At 44.0% G+C, this 18911-nt stretch overlaps 1 protein-coding gene and 1 long non-coding RNA gene across 2 annotated transcripts in view; both read left to right on the plus strand.

The window, feature by feature from the left end:
* fundc1 (FUN14 domain containing 1) overlaps positions 1–18911 on the plus strand; it is a 497656-nt gene that overhangs the window by 171249 nt on the left and 307496 nt on the right. The gene's annotated exons all lie outside the window — the stretch shown is intronic.
* LOC139062713 (uncharacterized) lies at positions 14562–15563 on the plus strand. The gene is made up of 3 exons (XR_011516282.1): positions 14562–15096; positions 15191–15412; positions 15479–15563. It is a non-coding gene; the product is annotated as an uncharacterized lncRNA (long non-coding RNA).

Below are 18911 nucleotides of genomic sequence, written 5' to 3' on the forward strand. Positions count from 1 at the left end.
AACTGCATGGTGCTGTAAAGGTGAGGATTTCAAAGACAAATGCTGCCTACAGTGAAACATGGTGGTGGCAGTGTAAGTAAGTAAATGTTATTTTATAGCATGCATCACAGACATAGAATCACAGAGTGCTTCACATATGCATCTCACACAATAACTTCTAAACATGGCACATTGGGTGCTTTCTCTGTGGCTGCTCCCGCCTTATGAAACTCTCTCAAACATGTTCGTACTGCTGACTCTCTTCAGAAGTCCCCAAAACTCCTGGAAACGTACCTGTGTTGATATGTTGTAGAAAGTCACTGTTTTACATGAGTGGCCAGCAGAGGTCACTATTTTTAAAGAGCACATTAGGGTAGCACAAGGAAGAAGACAACAGGTGGTGTTGATATAATAAAGAAATGTTTGTTTGAGCTGGAGGCTCAGAGACACGGACTGGTCTGCTGTGTGATCCTTCACTAATTCTTAAAGAACAAAACATGGTGTCAGGAGTGGGATTGTGAAAGGGAAGGCCGACAGAGATACCAGGCAACAGTTCCTATCAAGATGGAAAGTTTGAAACCACCGGAAGGACTGAAGCTGGTGGGAAACGTCGACAGCAACTGGAGGTGTTTTAAGCAGCAGTTTGAGCTGTATATGGCTGCCATGGGGCTAGACTCCATACCAGATGCAAGAAAGATTGCATTGCTACTCACTGTAGCTGGTCCTCAAGCAATTGAAGTCTTAAACACCTTTGAATTTGAAGAAGCAGCGGACAGAACCAAGTATGACAAGGTGATTGAAAAGTTTGATGGACACTGCTCACCACAGAAAACACTGTGTATGAAAGGTACGTCTTCCGCTCTCGGATGCAGCAACAAGAAGAGACATTTGATTGCTTTGTGACTGATTTGAAGCTGAAAGCACAGTCATGTGATTTTGGAGAGTTAAGATTGTATGGTTCGGGATCAGATCGTGTATGGAATCTATGATAAACGGACTAGAGAACGACTACTCAGAGATGCCAAACTAACTCTGGATGAAGCGAAGAGACTGTCATGCCAGTGACAAGAACAAAGTACCATTAAAGGACTATAATGGAAAGGACATTGAAAGCCTGGGGCAGTGCAGACTTGGAGTAACAGTGAAACGCACATAGTGTAATGTTCTGTTTACTGTTGTTCCAGAAGGATGTGAATCACTGCTAGGTGGTGCTACATCTAAGAAATTGAATCTGGTGAAAGAGTGTTTCACATCAACTGTGAAAAAGCAGTGGGTCTACACCCAGGGAGTGTTGACTCCATTGTGAAGCATTATGAAGATGTGTTCAAAGGCCTGGGATGCCTACCATACACATCCAGCATTCAGTTGAGAGAAGATGCGACATCGGTGATCCATGCACCAAGGAGAGTCCCTGCTCTGCTGAAAGACTGTTTAAGAAAGGAATTGGACAGGATGTCACAGTTAAAGGTCATCACCAAGGTGGAGGAACCAACTGAGTGGGTGAACTCAATGGTGTGTGTGGACAAGAGGAACGTCACTAATGACCTGAGAGTATGTATGGACCCTGGTGAGTTGAACCGAAGCATAAAGCGTGAGCACTACCAGATACCTGGAGGCTGGAGACAGATATTTCTCAAAGTTAGATGCAGCACAAGGGTTCTGGCAAATACAGCTGGATGAGAAAGTTCAAAATATTGTACTTTTAATACACCTTTTGGCCGATACAGATTTCTCAGGTTGCCATTTGGCATCATTTCAGCATCTGAGATTTTGAATCGTGCCATGGAAAACATGCTGGAGGGGCTGGAGGGTGTTCGTTGTTATGTTGATGATGTTGCCATCTGGGGTTCTACCCTGCAGGAACATAACCGAAGACTGTCTAATGTGCTGCACCGGGTGAGGGTCAATGGTTTGAAACTTAGTCGCGCCAACTGTCTTTTTGGTGTGAGAGAAATATCTTTTCTAGGAGACAAGCTGTCTGCTGATGGAATTAAGCCAGATGAAAGAAAAATAGAAGCCATTGCATTGCAACCATGCCACGTCTGACAGACGAGAGGTGTGCTCAGAGTCTTGGGGATGATGAACTTTGTTGGAACATTCATACCCAACTTGTCAGTGAGGACATCAGCGCTGCGGGAGTTGCTTCGTGATTCTGTAGACTTCAAGTGGACAGAGAAGCATGAGAAGGAATGGAAGGATTTAAAGACCACACTGCCAACTCACCCAGTACTTGCATATTTTGATCCCACTAAAAGTCTGAAGATCTCAACTGATGGACTTGGAGCTGTCTTACTTCAAGCTGATGAGGGGAGCTGGAAGCCAGTTGCTTATGCTTCTAGATCTATGTCCAAGGCTGAAGTTAAATATGCACAGATTGAGAAAGAGTGTCTTGGATTGGCATATGGACTGGAGATTTTTCACTGCTATGTGTATGGTCTTCCTACCTTTACAGATGAGACAGATCATCGCCCTCTGGTGTCCATCATCAAGAAGAATCTAAATGAGATTCAACGGCTTGTCATGAAATTGCAGAAGTACAACTTTAATTTAATATATACACCAGGCAAGCATTTAGCTTTAGCTGATGCACTGTCTCGAGCATCGCAGATGGGTCACATGAGCTCCACTGAAAGGGAGGTGGAGGACCATGTCGATATGGTAATGGCATCTCTGCCAGTGTTTGGTGGAAAGATAAAGATTTCTGAGGAGACGACTGCAGACAAGGAGCTTCAAACAGTGATGACAAATATTCAAGATGGATGGCCCAAAGGATCCTGCTCTAAGTTCTATCATGTCAGATCAGAGCTCAGTGTGGCCAATGGACTATTGTTGAGAGGCAGTAGGATTGTGATACCACAAAGTCTGAGACATGATATACTCAAAAGAATACATGAGGGACATTTGGGGATAGTAAAGTGTAAACGACGGGGGATTCTGTGTATTGGCCTGGCATCAATACAGACATTGAAAACATGGTAGGAAAGTGTGACACATACAAAACGTTTCAAAGCAGACAAGCAAGGGAACCGATGATGATTCCTGATCTTCCTACTACACCGTGGGAGAAGGTGGGAACAGATCTTTTTCACTTACATGGAAAAGATTATCTGTTAATCATAGACTATTATTCTAACTTTCCTGAGATTGCGTTGCTGACAAGTACAACCGCCAGCAATGTCATCACACAAGTGAAGTCCGTTTTTGCTAGACATGGAATACCAGAAACTGTCGTCAGTGACAATGGTCCTTGTTACAACTGCAAAGAATGGCAGAACTTTGCTAGAGAGTATGGGTTTCATCACGTCACATCAAGTCCTCAACATCCACAGGCATATGGCAAGGCTGGAAAAGGAGTGCACATCATCAAGCAGCTTCTAAAGAAGGCTACAGACAGTAACTCAGATCCTTATTCGGCTCTGTTGAGCTATAGGACTGCTCCTCTGGACTGTGGTTTATCCCCCGCTGAACTGTTGATGAGTCAAAAGCTACGCACAACTTTACCCTGCTATGAAGCAATCAAGCCGAATGAAGAGATTATGAAAAAACTTGTGGCTAAGAAATGGAAACAAAAACAGCAATATGACAAGACAACGCAACCACTTGGACTGCTTGCTAAGGATGATGTTGTGAGAATCCAGGATCAGAATGTATGGGGCAGAAAAGCCATTGTTCTTCAGGACGCAGGCCCAAGATCCTATGATGCAAAGACTGAAGAAGGTCAGGTGCTCAGACGGAATCGTCGCCATCTGCTGAGGAGCAAAGAGACTTTTCAGGAAGGACAATGTGAGGATAAATGCTGATGTACCACATGTAGAAACATTAACTGATGTACATTTAGATGGACATGAGGAAAAACACAGTTGATGTTTCTCCAGAACCTGTATTGAAGAGGTCACATCGTACAATCAAACAGCCAGTTAGACTTAGTTATGCATAGCGATGTTCTTGTCATTAATTGTAGTTAAGCTTGTTGTTTATACTGGCAGGAGCCCCCCGGGGCGACCCAGGACGCGTTGGAGAGGTTACATCTCCAATCTGGTCCGGGAACGCCTTGGGGTCCTGCCGGAGGAGCTGGTGGAGGTGGCCGGGGAGAGGACGGTCTGGAGCGCCCTAGTTGGGATGCTGCCCCCGCGACCCGGACCCGGATAAGCGGAGGAAGACGACGACGACGTTTATACTTCAAAGGTAAGGGGATGTGGTTATATGTTGTAGAAAGTCACTGTTTTACATGAGTGACCAGCAGAGGTCACTGTTTTTTAAAGAGCACATTAGGGTAGCACAAGGAAGAAGACCACAGGTGGTGTTGATACAGGTGCTGGCCAGTAAATTAGAATATCATCAAAAGGTTGAAAATATTTCAGTAATTCCATTCAAAACGTGAAACATGTACATTATATTCATGCAATGCACACAGACCAATGTATTTCCAATGTTCATTACATTTAAATTTGATATTCATAAGTGACAACTAATGAAAACTCCAAATTTGGTATCTCAAAAAATTAGAATATTCTGAAAAGGCTGAATATAGAAGACACCTGCTGCCACTCTAATCAGCTGATTTACTCAAAACACCTGCAAAGGCCTTTAAAAGGTCCCTCAGTCTTGTTTTGAAGGCACCACAATCATGGGGAAGACTTCTGACTTAACAGCTGTCCAAAAGACAATCATTGACACCTTGCACAAGGAGGGCAAGACACAAAAGGTGATTGCTAAAGAAGCTGGCTGTTCGCAGAGCTCTGTGTCCAAGCACATTAACAGACAGGCGAAGGGACGGAAAAAATGTGGTAGAAAAAAGTGTACAAGCTCTAGGGATAACCGCACCCTGCAGAGAATTGTGACGACAAACCCATTCAAAAATGTGGGGGAGATCCACAAAGAGTGGACTGCAGCTGGAGTCAGCGCTTCAAGAACCACCACGAGGAGACTCATGAAAGACATGGGATTCAGGTGTCGCATTCCGTGTGTCAAGCCACTCTTGAACAAGAAACAGCGCAAGAAGCGTCTCACCTGGGCCAAGGACAAAAAGGACTGGACTGATGCTGAGTGGTCCAAAGTTATGTTTTCTGATGAAAGCAAGTTCTGCATTTCCTTTGGAAATCAAGGACCCAGAGTCTGGAGGAAGAGCGGAGAAGCACAGAATCCACGTTGCATGAGGTCCAGTGTAAAGTTTCCACCGTCAGTGATGGTGTGGGGTGCCATGTCATCTGCCGGTGTTGGCCCACTCTGTTTCCTGAGGTCCAGGGTCAATGCAGCCGTCTACCAGGAAGTTTTAGAGCACTTCATGCTTCCTGCTGCTGACCAACTTTATGGGGATGCAGACTTCACCTTTCAACAGGACTTGGCACCTGCACACAGTGCCAAAACCACCAGCACCTGGTTCAAGGACCATGGTATCCCTGTCCTTGATTGGCCAGCAAACTCGCCTGACCTTAACCCCATAGAAAATCTATGGGGTATTGTGAAGCGGAGGATGCAATACGCTAGACCCAACAATGCAGAGGAGCTGAAGACGACTATCAGAGCAGCCTGGGCTCTCATAACACCTGAGCAGTGCCACAGACTGATCGAGTCCATGCCACGCCGCATTACTGCAGTTATTGAGGCAAAAGGAGCCCCGACTAAGTATTGAGTGCTATACATGCACATTCTTTTCATGTTCATTCTTTTCAGTTGGCCAACATTAGAGAAACAAACATTTTTTCATTGGCCTTTAGAATATTCTAATTTTCTGAGATACCAGATTTGATGTTTTCATTGGTTGTCACCTATAAATATCAAATTTAAATGTAATAAACATCGGAAATACATTGGTCTGTGTGCATTGCATGAATATAATGTACAAGTTTCACGTTTTGAATGGAATTACTGAAATATTTTCAACCTTTTGATGATATTCTAATTTACTGGCCAGCACCTGTATAATAAAGAAATGTTTGTTTGAGCTGAAGGCTCAGAGACACAGAATGGTCTGCTGTGTGATCCTTCACTAACCCTTAAAGAGCAAGTCACCCCCAAATCAACTATTTTTTTCTGATAAACTATATAAATGCATGTCTAATCGTGCTGCAGACACGTGTAGTCAATAGTTTAGCACTTAAGTGCATTTTAGTTAAAATTTAAAATTTCTGCCTGAAACTGGCAGTGTTGTGCCGTTGTCAGGTAAAAACTCTTGACTGCATTTGAATTTAAATCTGCCACCGCTATTGGCTAAGAGGTATGCTATGATGTAAACTGGTACATTATGATGTCACAATGTCATGAGTGTGTGTGTATTTGTTAGTGGCTCCACCCTCTCGGTCTGCTAGGCAACAGCATTTGTTGCATTTTTCAAACATGAAGTGGGAGTGAAGTACGCTTCTTGTAAGAGGTGACTTGCTCTTTAAAGAACAAAACAGTACCTGTTTAATCAAGCATTTAAAGCCAGTTCATTTACTTTACTGTTTCCTCTGTCTGTAAAGTGTCTGAGTATTGGTTAAACCTATGCATTATTCTTATTATTATGTAGGAGATCAAAGGTCAAGTTTTCATCAACATGAACAGAAATGAACTTTTAATTTGCAGCCACAAACTGTGTCACATGTCCATGGATGCATTACCTCTGTCCGGCCTCCAGGAAAGAAAAACAGGGGTTTGTGTTTGCTCAAGGCCTCCTGCACTTTTACTCTGAATGAACATCATCTCCCTTAAAGTTCATAAGGACTTTACAATGTTATGGTTGAAATAATCACATGTGTCGAATTAACAAGATGTTTTAATCCTTAAGTGTTTAAATAATGTTTGCATTTAATCAACAATGTGTTAAAATGAATAGTTTTCCTGTAATGATTCATTTCAGATCAGTGTTTGTTGATTTGACAACCTAATACATTAGTATGCTCATTATAATAGGATTATTGTTATTACATAAATGTTTAAACACATTCTCACTTCACACAAAGAGCTAACCCCTCTTAGTATCTGAGTGAACGAGTGACTTCTGAGGTATTTTGATGACTTCCAACGTGTCAAATTCTGATTTGTACAAGTTTATAAACAAGGAAGGTGATAAAACTGAATTACTTCCTGATCTGGTCAGTTTCCATCTGCGTCCTGGGTCGGCCAAACCGGTGAACAGGCATTTTAAAACCATCCTCTCCTTTGACCTCAAGGTCAAAGCCTCTCTGCAACGCTTGCGAGTGATTACAGACACAAAGGCTCTTGTAAGAGCCACCGAACAGCCTTGGATGCAAAACAAGACCTCCAGCTTCCTGCCGCCACCTGGAAGATAACCCAGACTAGAGATCCATATTCTGAGCTGTCTATGGGCTCCGATACCAGAGGTCCACGCCATTGACAGTGTCCATCTTGACCTCCTGACCCCCTGGACCGCTTGGGGATCTTCAAACAAGGGGGAGTAGACTTGGCACAAGTTGCGTCGGATGGTTTTATAAACGAATCTCTACCTTATAAAACAATCTCTCTCAGATACTTCAGAAAGGTTTTGCTAAAACATCTAGCTTCCATTCCATCATTTCATCCACTACATTTAATCACTTCATTAATTACTTGATTTCATTCATATCTTGCCATGTATAAATTGTTAGTTTAAGAAAATAGAAATTCATTTTTATAAGCGATATACCTGACTCCGTCTGAAGTGTGTTTATGGTCCCTGAATAAGTAAAAGTAACTATTCGTATTTATATGGAATCATCACATCTTACTGATCATTTAATACATATGTAGCCACTCCTAACGGGACATTATATGGCGAGCCAATCCAGTTTTTTCAAATCATTACACTTCGTGTTAGTTCACATTTCTGGAGTTAAAATCTCTTTTATGGGTCGGTTCTGCTGAAACGTGGCAAGACCTCTCCTCGTAACGCCCGGAATGCACCAGGCGCAGAAGTGCTGCGAAGCACCGCGGAACGACGAGCGCTTCTAATCGGTGCCCTTATCACATCAGCTGCAAAGCGCCACGAAGGCCTGCGCCGTGCAGCGATCGTTTCAGCTTGAGTGAGCCGCGACAAATCTGGCAGGAAGTCAAACCAAAACAGAAGAGGTAGTCAAGTAAATTTAACAAAATATAGATTTTTTTCAAAATAAAACACCATGATTGATAAATGTGATCAATTCTGTGTATCTAAACAGACCAGAGAGAAGAAAATGAACACACAAACACACTCCTGTGGAGAAACATACATTTCCATCATTTTAAATGCATTTTTATAGCAAAAATTGAATTTAATAAATGTGAATACAAACAAATACATTTGATTCAAAGGTAAAGATACAACAGTACACGAATGTACACGACCACACACACTCGCTATCTACTTAACCATTTACAACGGAACTGGTCTACAAAACCGCAACAGGATCAGTTTCTGATAACAGGCAGGGCAAGCTGGTTACACACACACACACACACACACACACACACACACACACACACACACACACACACACACACACACACACACACACACACACACACACACACACAATTGTTCTAGACCTCTTATGCCTTTTATCAGCGGCCCATAAAACTTTTCCTAACCATATTGTTTGACATCCACACTTTGAGCTGAGAGCAGCTGAATTGAACTGATATTTGAACAGAATGTGGCCGGTAAATGTAGAACTAGCCAACATGCTGCAGTAATCTTATGAAGTTTTCTAGAAGTGCCCAATGGGTCGCAAATTTCAAAATCGTCAACATACAAACCCACACTGATACACAAGTTTAGCTCTCCAAGTAATTTATTGTCCTTGTAACAATTGCCATTATGAAATGACGAAGTGTCCAGATAAAGCTTCTTGATTAAATACAATTTGATACAAAAAAAAACTGCTCGTTAGACTAATGCCTGGAGTATCTTAGTTCAAATTCAATTGAAATTCAAAAATACTTTATTAATCTCAGATGGAAATTCAATAGTTGCAGATATATAAACAAGAGTTTTTATGAGTTGTGTTGTTCACAGATTCTGTGGGTTCTACAACAGAAAAGTGCTCTTTGAAGTATATATTCCATCTGTATATGGGGAACCTTCCTCTGATGTTGTTAAAAGAGGAGGATTAGTTTGAACCATAGCTTTAGAAATGTCATGCAGAACAGAATCATTTACTTTTCAATTCAATTCAATTCAAGTTTATTTATATAGTGCCAAATCACTTCAATTTCATGTTTTGAACAGATCCGTTCTTCTTCTTCTTCTTCTTCTTTGAGTGTTTAACGGCGGATGCAAGCTACTTAGTGCATTACCGCCACATGTGAATAGTCACTACTATGGTTCACATTCTTCAATAGTATGCAGCGTGCAAGCTGCAAAACAAAAAACTATATATAATAAATAGATACACTATGTATTATTTTTAAGACCTGTATCTTTGAAGAACTCCAATAAATAGTTTGCACATTTATGATCTAACGTCTTACTTAAAATATTGTCAACACTAAAAGTTTCTTTAATAATCTCTATCTTCTTAAAAAAATTCTTTCTCTCTCATATTTTATACAATTCATAATTACATGTTCAACAGTTCTTGTTCACTGCCTTAGGTCATATGTTAAAAATGCCTGAGTCCATAATTGTGAGAACATCCTCACAACCAGTAACCAGACTCGTAACTAGTAGCCGTGCCAGAGGCTCAGGAAATAGTAACGGCAAGCCCCCACTCCTGGGCAGGCCAAGCTCAGACCCCCCCCACCCCACCCCAGGTGTCTTCCTGTGTGCTCACCACCAAGGCCGTGAGTATACAATTTTATGGAATGTCCTTGGTGAAAGTGTTTAAAACGCAAATAAAAATTGGGGACCACCAGCACCCCCTGACCTTATCCACACCCTAAGACATAATATGCATGTGTGTGTGCAGATATGATGAAGCAGGAGGAGGGAAATGTCTGAGAATGGGGAGGAAAGTCTGAGGGGTCTAAGCCCTCCCAGGAAGCTTGCTCTCCCGCTGGCCCCAATAGGGATCCCCCATTTCCAAAGCCCGGAGCATGGAGACCCCAGCCCATTGGGCCAGGACCCACAGCATCACAGAACCCCACTGAGCCAGAAGTTCTCCCATCCCAGCATTTGATCAACTTCCAAACTACATAAGACATCAGACACCCAGGCAGAGTGGGACCCCGCAAGGCCCCATGCACAGCTGCCAGAAGGACACACCCTAAGGTAATGAAGAAGAAGAAGATATCTTTTCTATAGCGCCTCTCAAGATAAAAATCACGAGGCGCTTCACAAAAACAAAAATTGTAAAAATATAAAAAAGCACTTAGAAAATGTTTAAAAATATATTTAAAATGAGCATGAATAAGCAATTGCGATTTAAAAGAAAAAATGTTAAGAGAGAGAGTGAATAGGAAAGAGGGAAATCAGTGGATCCTGAGGAAGGTTGAATAGGTGGGGAGAGCAGAATAAAGAGAGAGTGGTGAAGAAGGTCATCCAAAAGCCAGCTTGAACAGGTGAGTCTTCAGCTGCTTTTTGAAGGAGACCACTGAGTCCACTGATCTCAGGCTCAGGGGGAGAGAGTTCCAGAGTCTGGGGACCACAGCAGCAAATGATCTGTCACCTTTGACCTTTAGCCTGGTGCTACACAACCAGTAGGCTTTGATCACTGGACCTCAGGGACCTGCTGGGGGTGTAGGGACTAACCCCGGCTTTCCACGGGAGCCGTCAGCAGCACGTTACTGCAGCAGCACGTCATAGCTCCTGATAGGAACCGCTGTGGTCAACAGAACCTTTTCCACTGGAGCCGTCGGCAGCCGTCAGCAGCGCGAGTCGGCCGCGTCTCAGGAGCAGCATGTCGCGGCCTTTACGCGCCGGTTCTATTTTCTACGCGCGACGCCTCTGAAACGGGTCAAGTTCGACATTTTTGGGGAAGGAAAGACAGGAAATCGAACGCGGAAATGGAGAGAAGCTCCCGAGATTTTCAGAATAAAGAACGTACTGCCTTCCGGTTGCTTTACTTTAAAAAATGTTACTAACTGTGCGTCCCCGTGAGAAGTTATCAGCTAGCGGTCTCCTTTGTTTTTCAGGTCCGTATTGGCGATTATAAAATGGACAGAACATAAAACACAAACCATGTTGTATTTTTCTCCTGCTTGTTCTTGTTGTGTTTACTGACGAAGTCACTCGTGTGACTTCATGATCTGTCGGTGACAGCTGCTCACCTGCTGCTTCGCATCTCGTGGGAAGGGCCAAGCAGCAGCTTACGCGAGCAAGACGTGCTGCTGCAGTAACGTGCTGCTGACGGCTCCCGTGGAAACCCGGGGTAAGAAGATCACCAATGTAAGATGGTGCTTGTCCATGTAAGGCCCTATAGACCAGAACCAGGATCTTGAAATGAAGCCTGAAGTTGACTGGCAGCCAGTGAAGCTGGAGGAGAAGTGGGGTGATGTGGGTGTGTTTGGAGGACTTGGTCAGAAGCCAAGCACAGGCATTCTGAACCACCTGTAGACGGTTCAGGGAGGTTCTGCTCAGACACGTGAAAAGAGAGTTACAGTAGTCTAAGCGTGAAGAGATGAAGGTGTAGAGAACTGTCTGAAGTTCAGACCGAGACAGAATGGGACTCAGCTTAGCAATGTTCCTGAGATGGAAGAAGGAAGAGCGAACAAGAGAACTGTCATGAGAATCCAGGGTGAGAGCTGGGTCAAAGGTCACGCCAAGATTCCTGACAGAGGGTTTGGTGTGAGAAGCAAGCTGACCAAGAGAGTCTCTGACTTTGGGAACCAGCTTGTCTGGGGCACAGATGAGGATCTCAGTCTTATCTTCATTCAGCTGTAGAAAGCTCCCACCATCCAGGTTTTGATAGAGTCTAAGCAGGTGTGTAACAGCTGCAGCTTAGTCATCTCATGGTGCTTAAAGGAAATGTACAGTTGGATGTACGAAAGCACCCCCAGGCCACAGCAGCAGCCCCCCAGTGGCCAAACCTCCAACAAACACTTCCCTAGGGTGCCTTATCAGGCACAGGGCTCTTAATAAAGACTCAGTTTTGTCTGTTAAAGAACAATAAGTGGCTTTAGTAGGACGCATCCCCTTTCAGGGGCAGGCTCCTTACATTAAATGAAAAGTGAACAGCCCAGTGGTAAAAATGGCCTAAAGGTTGAGACAGCATTGAATCATCTCAGTGTTTGAGCTTTTGATGGCTGTATGAGTCACTGGTCTGATAGAGAGACGTGTTTGGGACAACAACAAGAACAGAAAAGGTTCAAGTTTCACTTTTTATCTGCAGCTGAAACAACCCCTTGGGGATTCTATGATGTTTTCTCAGCTGTCATGGCAACGAAATTGTGGTGAATATCCTTAATTTTGTTGACTTTGTGAGTTAATGAAAGATCCCATAGAGTCACAAGCAGGGAGTGGAAAGCACTCATGTTTCAAAAGGTGATGAGAACACAGGCTGTTGTGTTTCAAGTCTATTGTCTGCTTGTTTCCCTAAGCAACCACAGAGCCACAAAGCTCTGATGAAGATCTGAGTGTGGACAGTCCAACTCCCAGAGCAACTCTGACTCTGGCATCATGAAAAATATCGGCGTGGGAGAGGAGGAATGGAAGGGGGTGGGGTAGCCAAGAGATAAGAGCTGATGTCAGTGGAAACAGCTGACTCGTCTAAAACTGCAGCAGACTGGGTGGAAAGCACTAGTGCCAGTGAAAACAGACTGTTGGTGGGAAGCCGTGGAAAATAAAATGAGATATTAGTTGTTTGACTCATAATCCCAGTAAACTAAATGGGTATTCTAACCCCACCTACAAGCTAGTGAGGCTTTCATTGGTTGCTTCTGTTGTTTCTACTCATCTTCAGACTGTCCATACCTTCCTCTGTCAAACCTCTGACATCACTTACACCTGAGTCAACAGACAAAACATTTATGAGGAAACTCTCTGACTAATCCCTCATTGGATGACCTCAGAGCCTCCTCCACCTTCATGCCCAGAGACAACAGTGTGGTCTGGAGTTTAGGACCGGGGAGAGCACACTGATGTGACCACAGGGGGAAGTGAATGTCAAGATTGGGCCAGTTGAGGTGCGCTTCCTCTTTATCCGTCCTCTTTGTACCCCAAACTGAATAAGGTCTCACATTGTCTCCAAGGACATGTGGTATGGAGCTGAAGCATTGTCCCATATTAGCTCCATGTTTAAACATTTGTTTTCGGCTCAAAGTTTTGACAAACCATTTAGCTGTAGGTGATTCATTTAACAGGTTTGCTTTGTAATCTACACAGTCGGTATGGAGTTCCCACTCTAACCAGTGGGTTGCTGGTGAAAACCCAGCTTTTGTCGGTGTCTTTGGGCAAGACGCTTCATGCTCCTTTCCAGCTGGAGGGGGTTGGAGGGATTGGCTGTGCCCATGTACTGCATCACTTGAGTGTGCCCCTAGGCAGCGTATCATTATGACTGTAATGTAAAACCCTTTGGAGTCCCTCATTTAGAGACAAAAAAGTATAAATATTGTAGCTGGTCCAGTTACTTGAGTGAACACTTTAAAAAATACTGTCATGATCTGCTCCTACCTTCCTCTGACTCCTACTCTCTCCTGCCCTTGATTAGTTGTTTACTGGTCTCACCTGCACCTTGTTAACCTGCCCATGTGTTCCTGATTGTTCCCTGTGTATTTATTATGTTATCTGCCTGTATTCCTGCCTCCTGGTCAGCTCCACCACACATGGTCCGCCGCCACCCACACCTCAACGTGACAGAATGATCCGACCAACCTGGACCGGTGGTGAGCTTTGACATCTGCCTGGAGGATCATTTGTTGTTGTTTTTTTTGCTTTGTCTCCGTCCAGAGGAGGGAGATTCTGACTCAAGGGGTTTTGACGCATCCTATTCGTTCCCGAGGTGGTGGAACCTATTCTCCTCTCCTGCTGTCCGCCCCGTCCTGTTTTTTTCCACGGAAGCTGCAGGTCCTGGAGTTTTGGTGGAGTTACACCCGCTACGCACGCCAACATTCTCTGGGGTGGTAGGGCTGATCTCCCTGCTCCTCTTCAGCTTTCCTTCACCCCAGCCTCCACCTGTGGACCCAGCGGATTGCTATGTGCACCTGCTCTGGCCGTTTGTCGAGTACCTGCCGCCGATCCTGGTTTCCTCGCGTCGCTGCCTCAGTACATCAACTTCCTGGTCTACGTCTGCGGGGCCTACGCCTGCAGGTCCTCCATGCTGCAGCCTCTTCAGAGTCCCGCTGCTGCAGCCTCTTCAGAGTCCTGCTGCTGCAGCCTCTTCAGAGTCTATGTTCCCGAGTTCCAGAGTCTACGTTCCCTGAGTCTACATTCCAGAGTTCCAAGTTCCCGAGTTCCAGAGTCCTACGTTCCAGAGTCCCAAGTTCCCGAGTCTTCAGTGTTTTCCCTGAGTCTCCAGAGTCCGTGTCTGCAGAGTGCCCCCTAGGTCCCGAGTCTTCAGTGTTTCTCGAGTCTACGTCACGAGTCTCCAGTGTTCCTGTGTCTTCGTCCCGAGGCCCCTGTGCCTCCATGTTCCGGATCCCTGGTCCCCTGGTCTTCCGAGTTATGTGGGTCTTGTGGGCTTCTGGTGTCTGCCCCTTAACGGGGGGTGGGGGGGTGGGGGGTGGGGGGTGGGGGGGTGGGGGGTGGGGGGGGGTACTGTCACGATCTGCTCCTACCTTCCTCTGACTCCTACTCTCTCCTGCCCCTGATTAGTTGTTTATTGGTCTCCCCTGCCCCTTGTTAACCTGCCCATGTGTTCCTGATTGTTCCCCGTGTATTTATACCTCCTGTCTTCATGTGTCCCTGGTCGGATCATTGTTGTGTCTTGTTGTTTCCTGCTGTATCCTCTGCCATTAAATCCATTTTTATGTTATCTGTGCCTGCATTCCTGCCTCCTGGTCAGCTCCACGACACATGGTCCGCCGCCACCCACACCAACGTGACAAATACTGGAAAAACCTGTAGAAGTTTAAACACCCACACTTTCCCTTCAGTTCAACTAAAAAACATTACTGTGTGTCACGGTCCGTGGTGAGCTGCCTGCCTGTAACCCTGTTTTCTGCTGAGCATTGTTCACAGGTGGGCGTGTCTGAGAGCTACCAACTGCAGCTGATTCCATCATCAAGGCCCAGGGGATGTAAGGAGCGGTGTGACACTTCACCACGCCGGATGATTACTCTGTTTGGGTAGCTCTAGCCTCTAACCTGTTTTGTACTCGTATCTCGTTCCAGTTCCTGCCGCCTGAAAAATTGCTGAATGTCCTTCCTTGCTCTCCTTCAGGTTTCTCTCCACATTCCATCATCTCCAGAACCAAACCGGACTCCTGCACTCCAGACCACACTGCCTCCTCCCCTGGCCGCCCGCTCTCAGCCGCCTACCTGGCCTCATCAATCTCCGCTCCTACATCTCTGGATAAATCAGTTCTCCCACCTTCTGGATCTCCTCTGCTCACCTGGACCTGACCAAAACCCTCCCTGTACATTTCACCACTGCCAAGAAAGAGTAAGGTCAGCCTCAAGATAAAATCTCCATTATTCCACCAGATATTCACTCTGTCTCCCTCCTCAGAACCTCCTCCTGGAATCCTGCTGCCAGTACTGTGCATCTTCGGTTCCCGTCTCTCCTTTAGCTCCTCATTTAAAAATAAACCTTTTTACACACTTACCAGTTTCTGTGAAGTGATTCTGCATGTCGTGGGTCAAGACATTGCCACCCAACATTACACTGTGGTCCCTTTGTGTTTGCCCCTTACCCTTCCCTCTTCTGTTGCTAGCTGAAACCTGCACCTATGGCCTCAGTTCCAATAGAACCCGCTATGCGCGACACCACTCTAATCCAGTTTTAATCTACACTACACCTGAGGGTTGTGTTTCCATTGCAAGGGAGAAAAGACGCTTCTAGGCGGAGTTACAAAACAAAATTAAGTAATTTACATTTGTTAACTCAACACTGCAAGTAAACATTTACATGTGATGTGAAAATCTACCAATTCTGTCTTTGTCGAAGACCATAGACCTCAAATTTGTTTTTACCAAGAAAAAGGCACAATAAGTAGAAGTAGTTTAACATAATAAAAGATTTAGCTTGTTTAGATTGTAGTGAGTGTATACAAGACAGTTTCACCTTCAGCAACATGATGCCATCTTAGGAAAAAGCGCCAAAAGGGCAAAAGTAGTTGGTGTTTTATATAATAAAATAGAATTATTTTAAACAAAACAGAACTCAAAGCTAGCATAAAAATTTAAAATTTTAAAGTTTTAGTCTCTTTCTATTTATTTTTGTTGCTTATTCTAAAATATACATATTAAAAAAAGAGTTTTAAATCAGTATAAATCTAAGCAATTTTTAAAAACAATCAAAACAATAAAATAGACATTGTTTATGCTTAGAACAGAAATTGAAAATCTTTATATTCTCCATTTGCATTGCTGTAGTATAATCTAATGTGCACGGATCGACTCGTTAAATGCGCTTGTGTGTGTTTGGTAGTGACTTTCTCTACTGTTTAAGCACTAAGTAGAACTATTTAATGCATGGTGCTTAAAGAAAATAGATGAACTCGCTCTTATCTAGGATTATAAAGTTCTAAATCCCGCTGAGTCATTACGCTGCGGGTTTTTCTGCTTCAGAAGCAGATTGTAGTTTACCCTGTGTGTCAGAACCTGTAGCACACAGCTACAGGTTCTGACACACGGGGAAAGCAGAACTACGCCCACACCAGGCTGAACTGTTCTGTCCCTTATTTTTTAATGACGTCAATCGCTGTGTCCTCCATCTTTTTCCCATTCGGAGAGCTATTTTTTACCAGTCATGTAACCTGCAGCAGTGGGCTAAAGCTACACAAACATTTGCCGTTAGCAGCGCGTCCGCCTGCTGCCGAGTGGCTGTCCTTTCCATTGAGATTCTTGCAACCTGTTCTCAAATGTATATCAAGGTAATGTTATTTCAAAATATGTTACTATTTTCCTGTAAATAGTAAAACATAAAAAAATTAAACGCCATTATCAGACAATCAAACTAAGCTTAATAAAATACCCACCTTCAAGTCAGTGTTGTTTGTCTGTTTATGACCATCATATGTTGGCATGATGCAAATTAGCTCCCCAAATCGGACAGGCGCCTAAAATGTAGTCGTGCAACGGGACTTCCGGGAATCTCATGATAATTTCACGCACATTTTGAGCTGCAATAATTACCTCCAGTCCATTTTTTCGGGGTTTAGTGCCAGCCGAACTAGTTTCTAAGAATTTCAAAACAGCGCTAGTCTATAGCTAATCAATTCTGAGGCTACCGAGCATCTAAGCTAGCTTTAGCCGGCTATAAAATTTTATGTCTTACCGCATAATACCGAAATTACATTAAAGTCCCATTTTATGTGGTGTTAATGGTTCTTTATTAATAAATATACAGGTGCTGGCCAGTAAATTAGAATATCATCAAAAGGTTGAAAATATTTCAGTAATTCCATTCAAAACGTGAAACTTGTACATTATATTCATGCAATGCACACAGACCAATGTATTTCCAATGTTCATTACATTTAAATTTGATATTCATAAGTGACAACTAATGAAAACTCCAAATTTGGTATCTCAAAAAATTAGAATATTCTGAAAAGGCTGAATATAGAAGACACCTGCTGCCACTCTAATCAGCTGATTTACTCAAAACACCTGCAAAGGCCTTTAAAAGGTCCCTCAGTCTTGTTTTGAAGGCACCACAATCATGGGGAAGACTTCTGACTTAACAGCTGTCCAAAAGACAATCATTGACACCTTGCACAAGGAGGGCAAGACACAAAAGGTGATTGCTAAAGAAGCTGGCTGTTCGCAGAGCTCTGTGTCCAAGCACATTAACAGACAGGCGAAGGGACGGAAAAAATGTGGTAGAAAAAAGTGTACAAGCTCTAGGGATAACCGCACCCTGCAGAGAATTGTGACGACAAACCCATTCAAAAATGTGGGGGAGATCCACAAAGAGTGGACTGCAGCTGGAGTCAGTGCTTCAAGAACCACCACGAGGAGACTCATGAAAGACATGGGATTCAGGTGTCGCATTCCGTGTGTCAAGCCACTCTTGAACATGAAACAGCGCAAGAAGCGTCTCGCCTGGGCCAAGGACAAAAAGGACTGGACTGATGCTGAGTGGTCCAAAGTTATGTTTTCTGATGAAAGCAAGTTCTGCATTTCCTTTGGAAATCAAGGACCCAGAGTCTGGAGGAAGAGCGGAGAAGCACAGAATCCACGTTGCATGAGGTCCAGTGTAAAGTTTCCACCGTCAGTGATGGTGTGGGGTGCCATGTCATCTGCCGGTGTTGGCCCACTCTGTTTCCTGAGGTCCAGGGTCAATGCAGCCGTCTACCAGGAAGTTTTAGAGCACTTCATGCTTCCTGCTGCTGACCAACTTTATGGGGATGCAGACTTCACCTTTCAACAGGACTTGGCACCTGCACACAGTGCCAAAACCACCAGCACCTGGTTCAAGGACCATGGTATCCCTGTCCTTGATTGGCCAGCAAACTCGCCTGACCTTAACCCCATAGAAAATCTATGGGGTATTGTGAAGCGGAGGATGCAATACGCTAGACCCAACAATGCAGAGGAGCTGAAGACGACTATCAGAGCAACCTGGGCTCTCATAACACCTGAGCAGTGCCACAGACTGATCGAGTCCATGCCACGCCGCATTACTGCAGTTATTGAGGCAAAAGGAGCCCCGACTAAGTATTGAGTGCTATACATGCACATTCTTTTCATGTTCATTCTTTTCAGTTGGCCAACATTAGAGAAACAAACATTTTTTCATTGGCCTTTAGAATATTCTAATTTTCTGAGATACCAGATTTGATGTTTTCATTGGTTGTCACCTATAAATATCAAAATTAAACGTAATAAACATCGGAAATACATTGGTCTGTGTGCATTGCATGAATATAATGTACAAGTTTCACGTTTTGAATGGAATTACTGAAATATTTTCAACCTTTTGATGATATTCTAAT

This window comes from Nothobranchius furzeri, chromosome 14 (genome assembly GCF_043380555.1).
Source record: "Nothobranchius furzeri strain GRZ-AD chromosome 14, NfurGRZ-RIMD1, whole genome shotgun sequence".
Taxonomy (NCBI): Eukaryota; Metazoa; Chordata; class Actinopteri; order Cyprinodontiformes; family Nothobranchiidae; genus Nothobranchius; species Nothobranchius furzeri.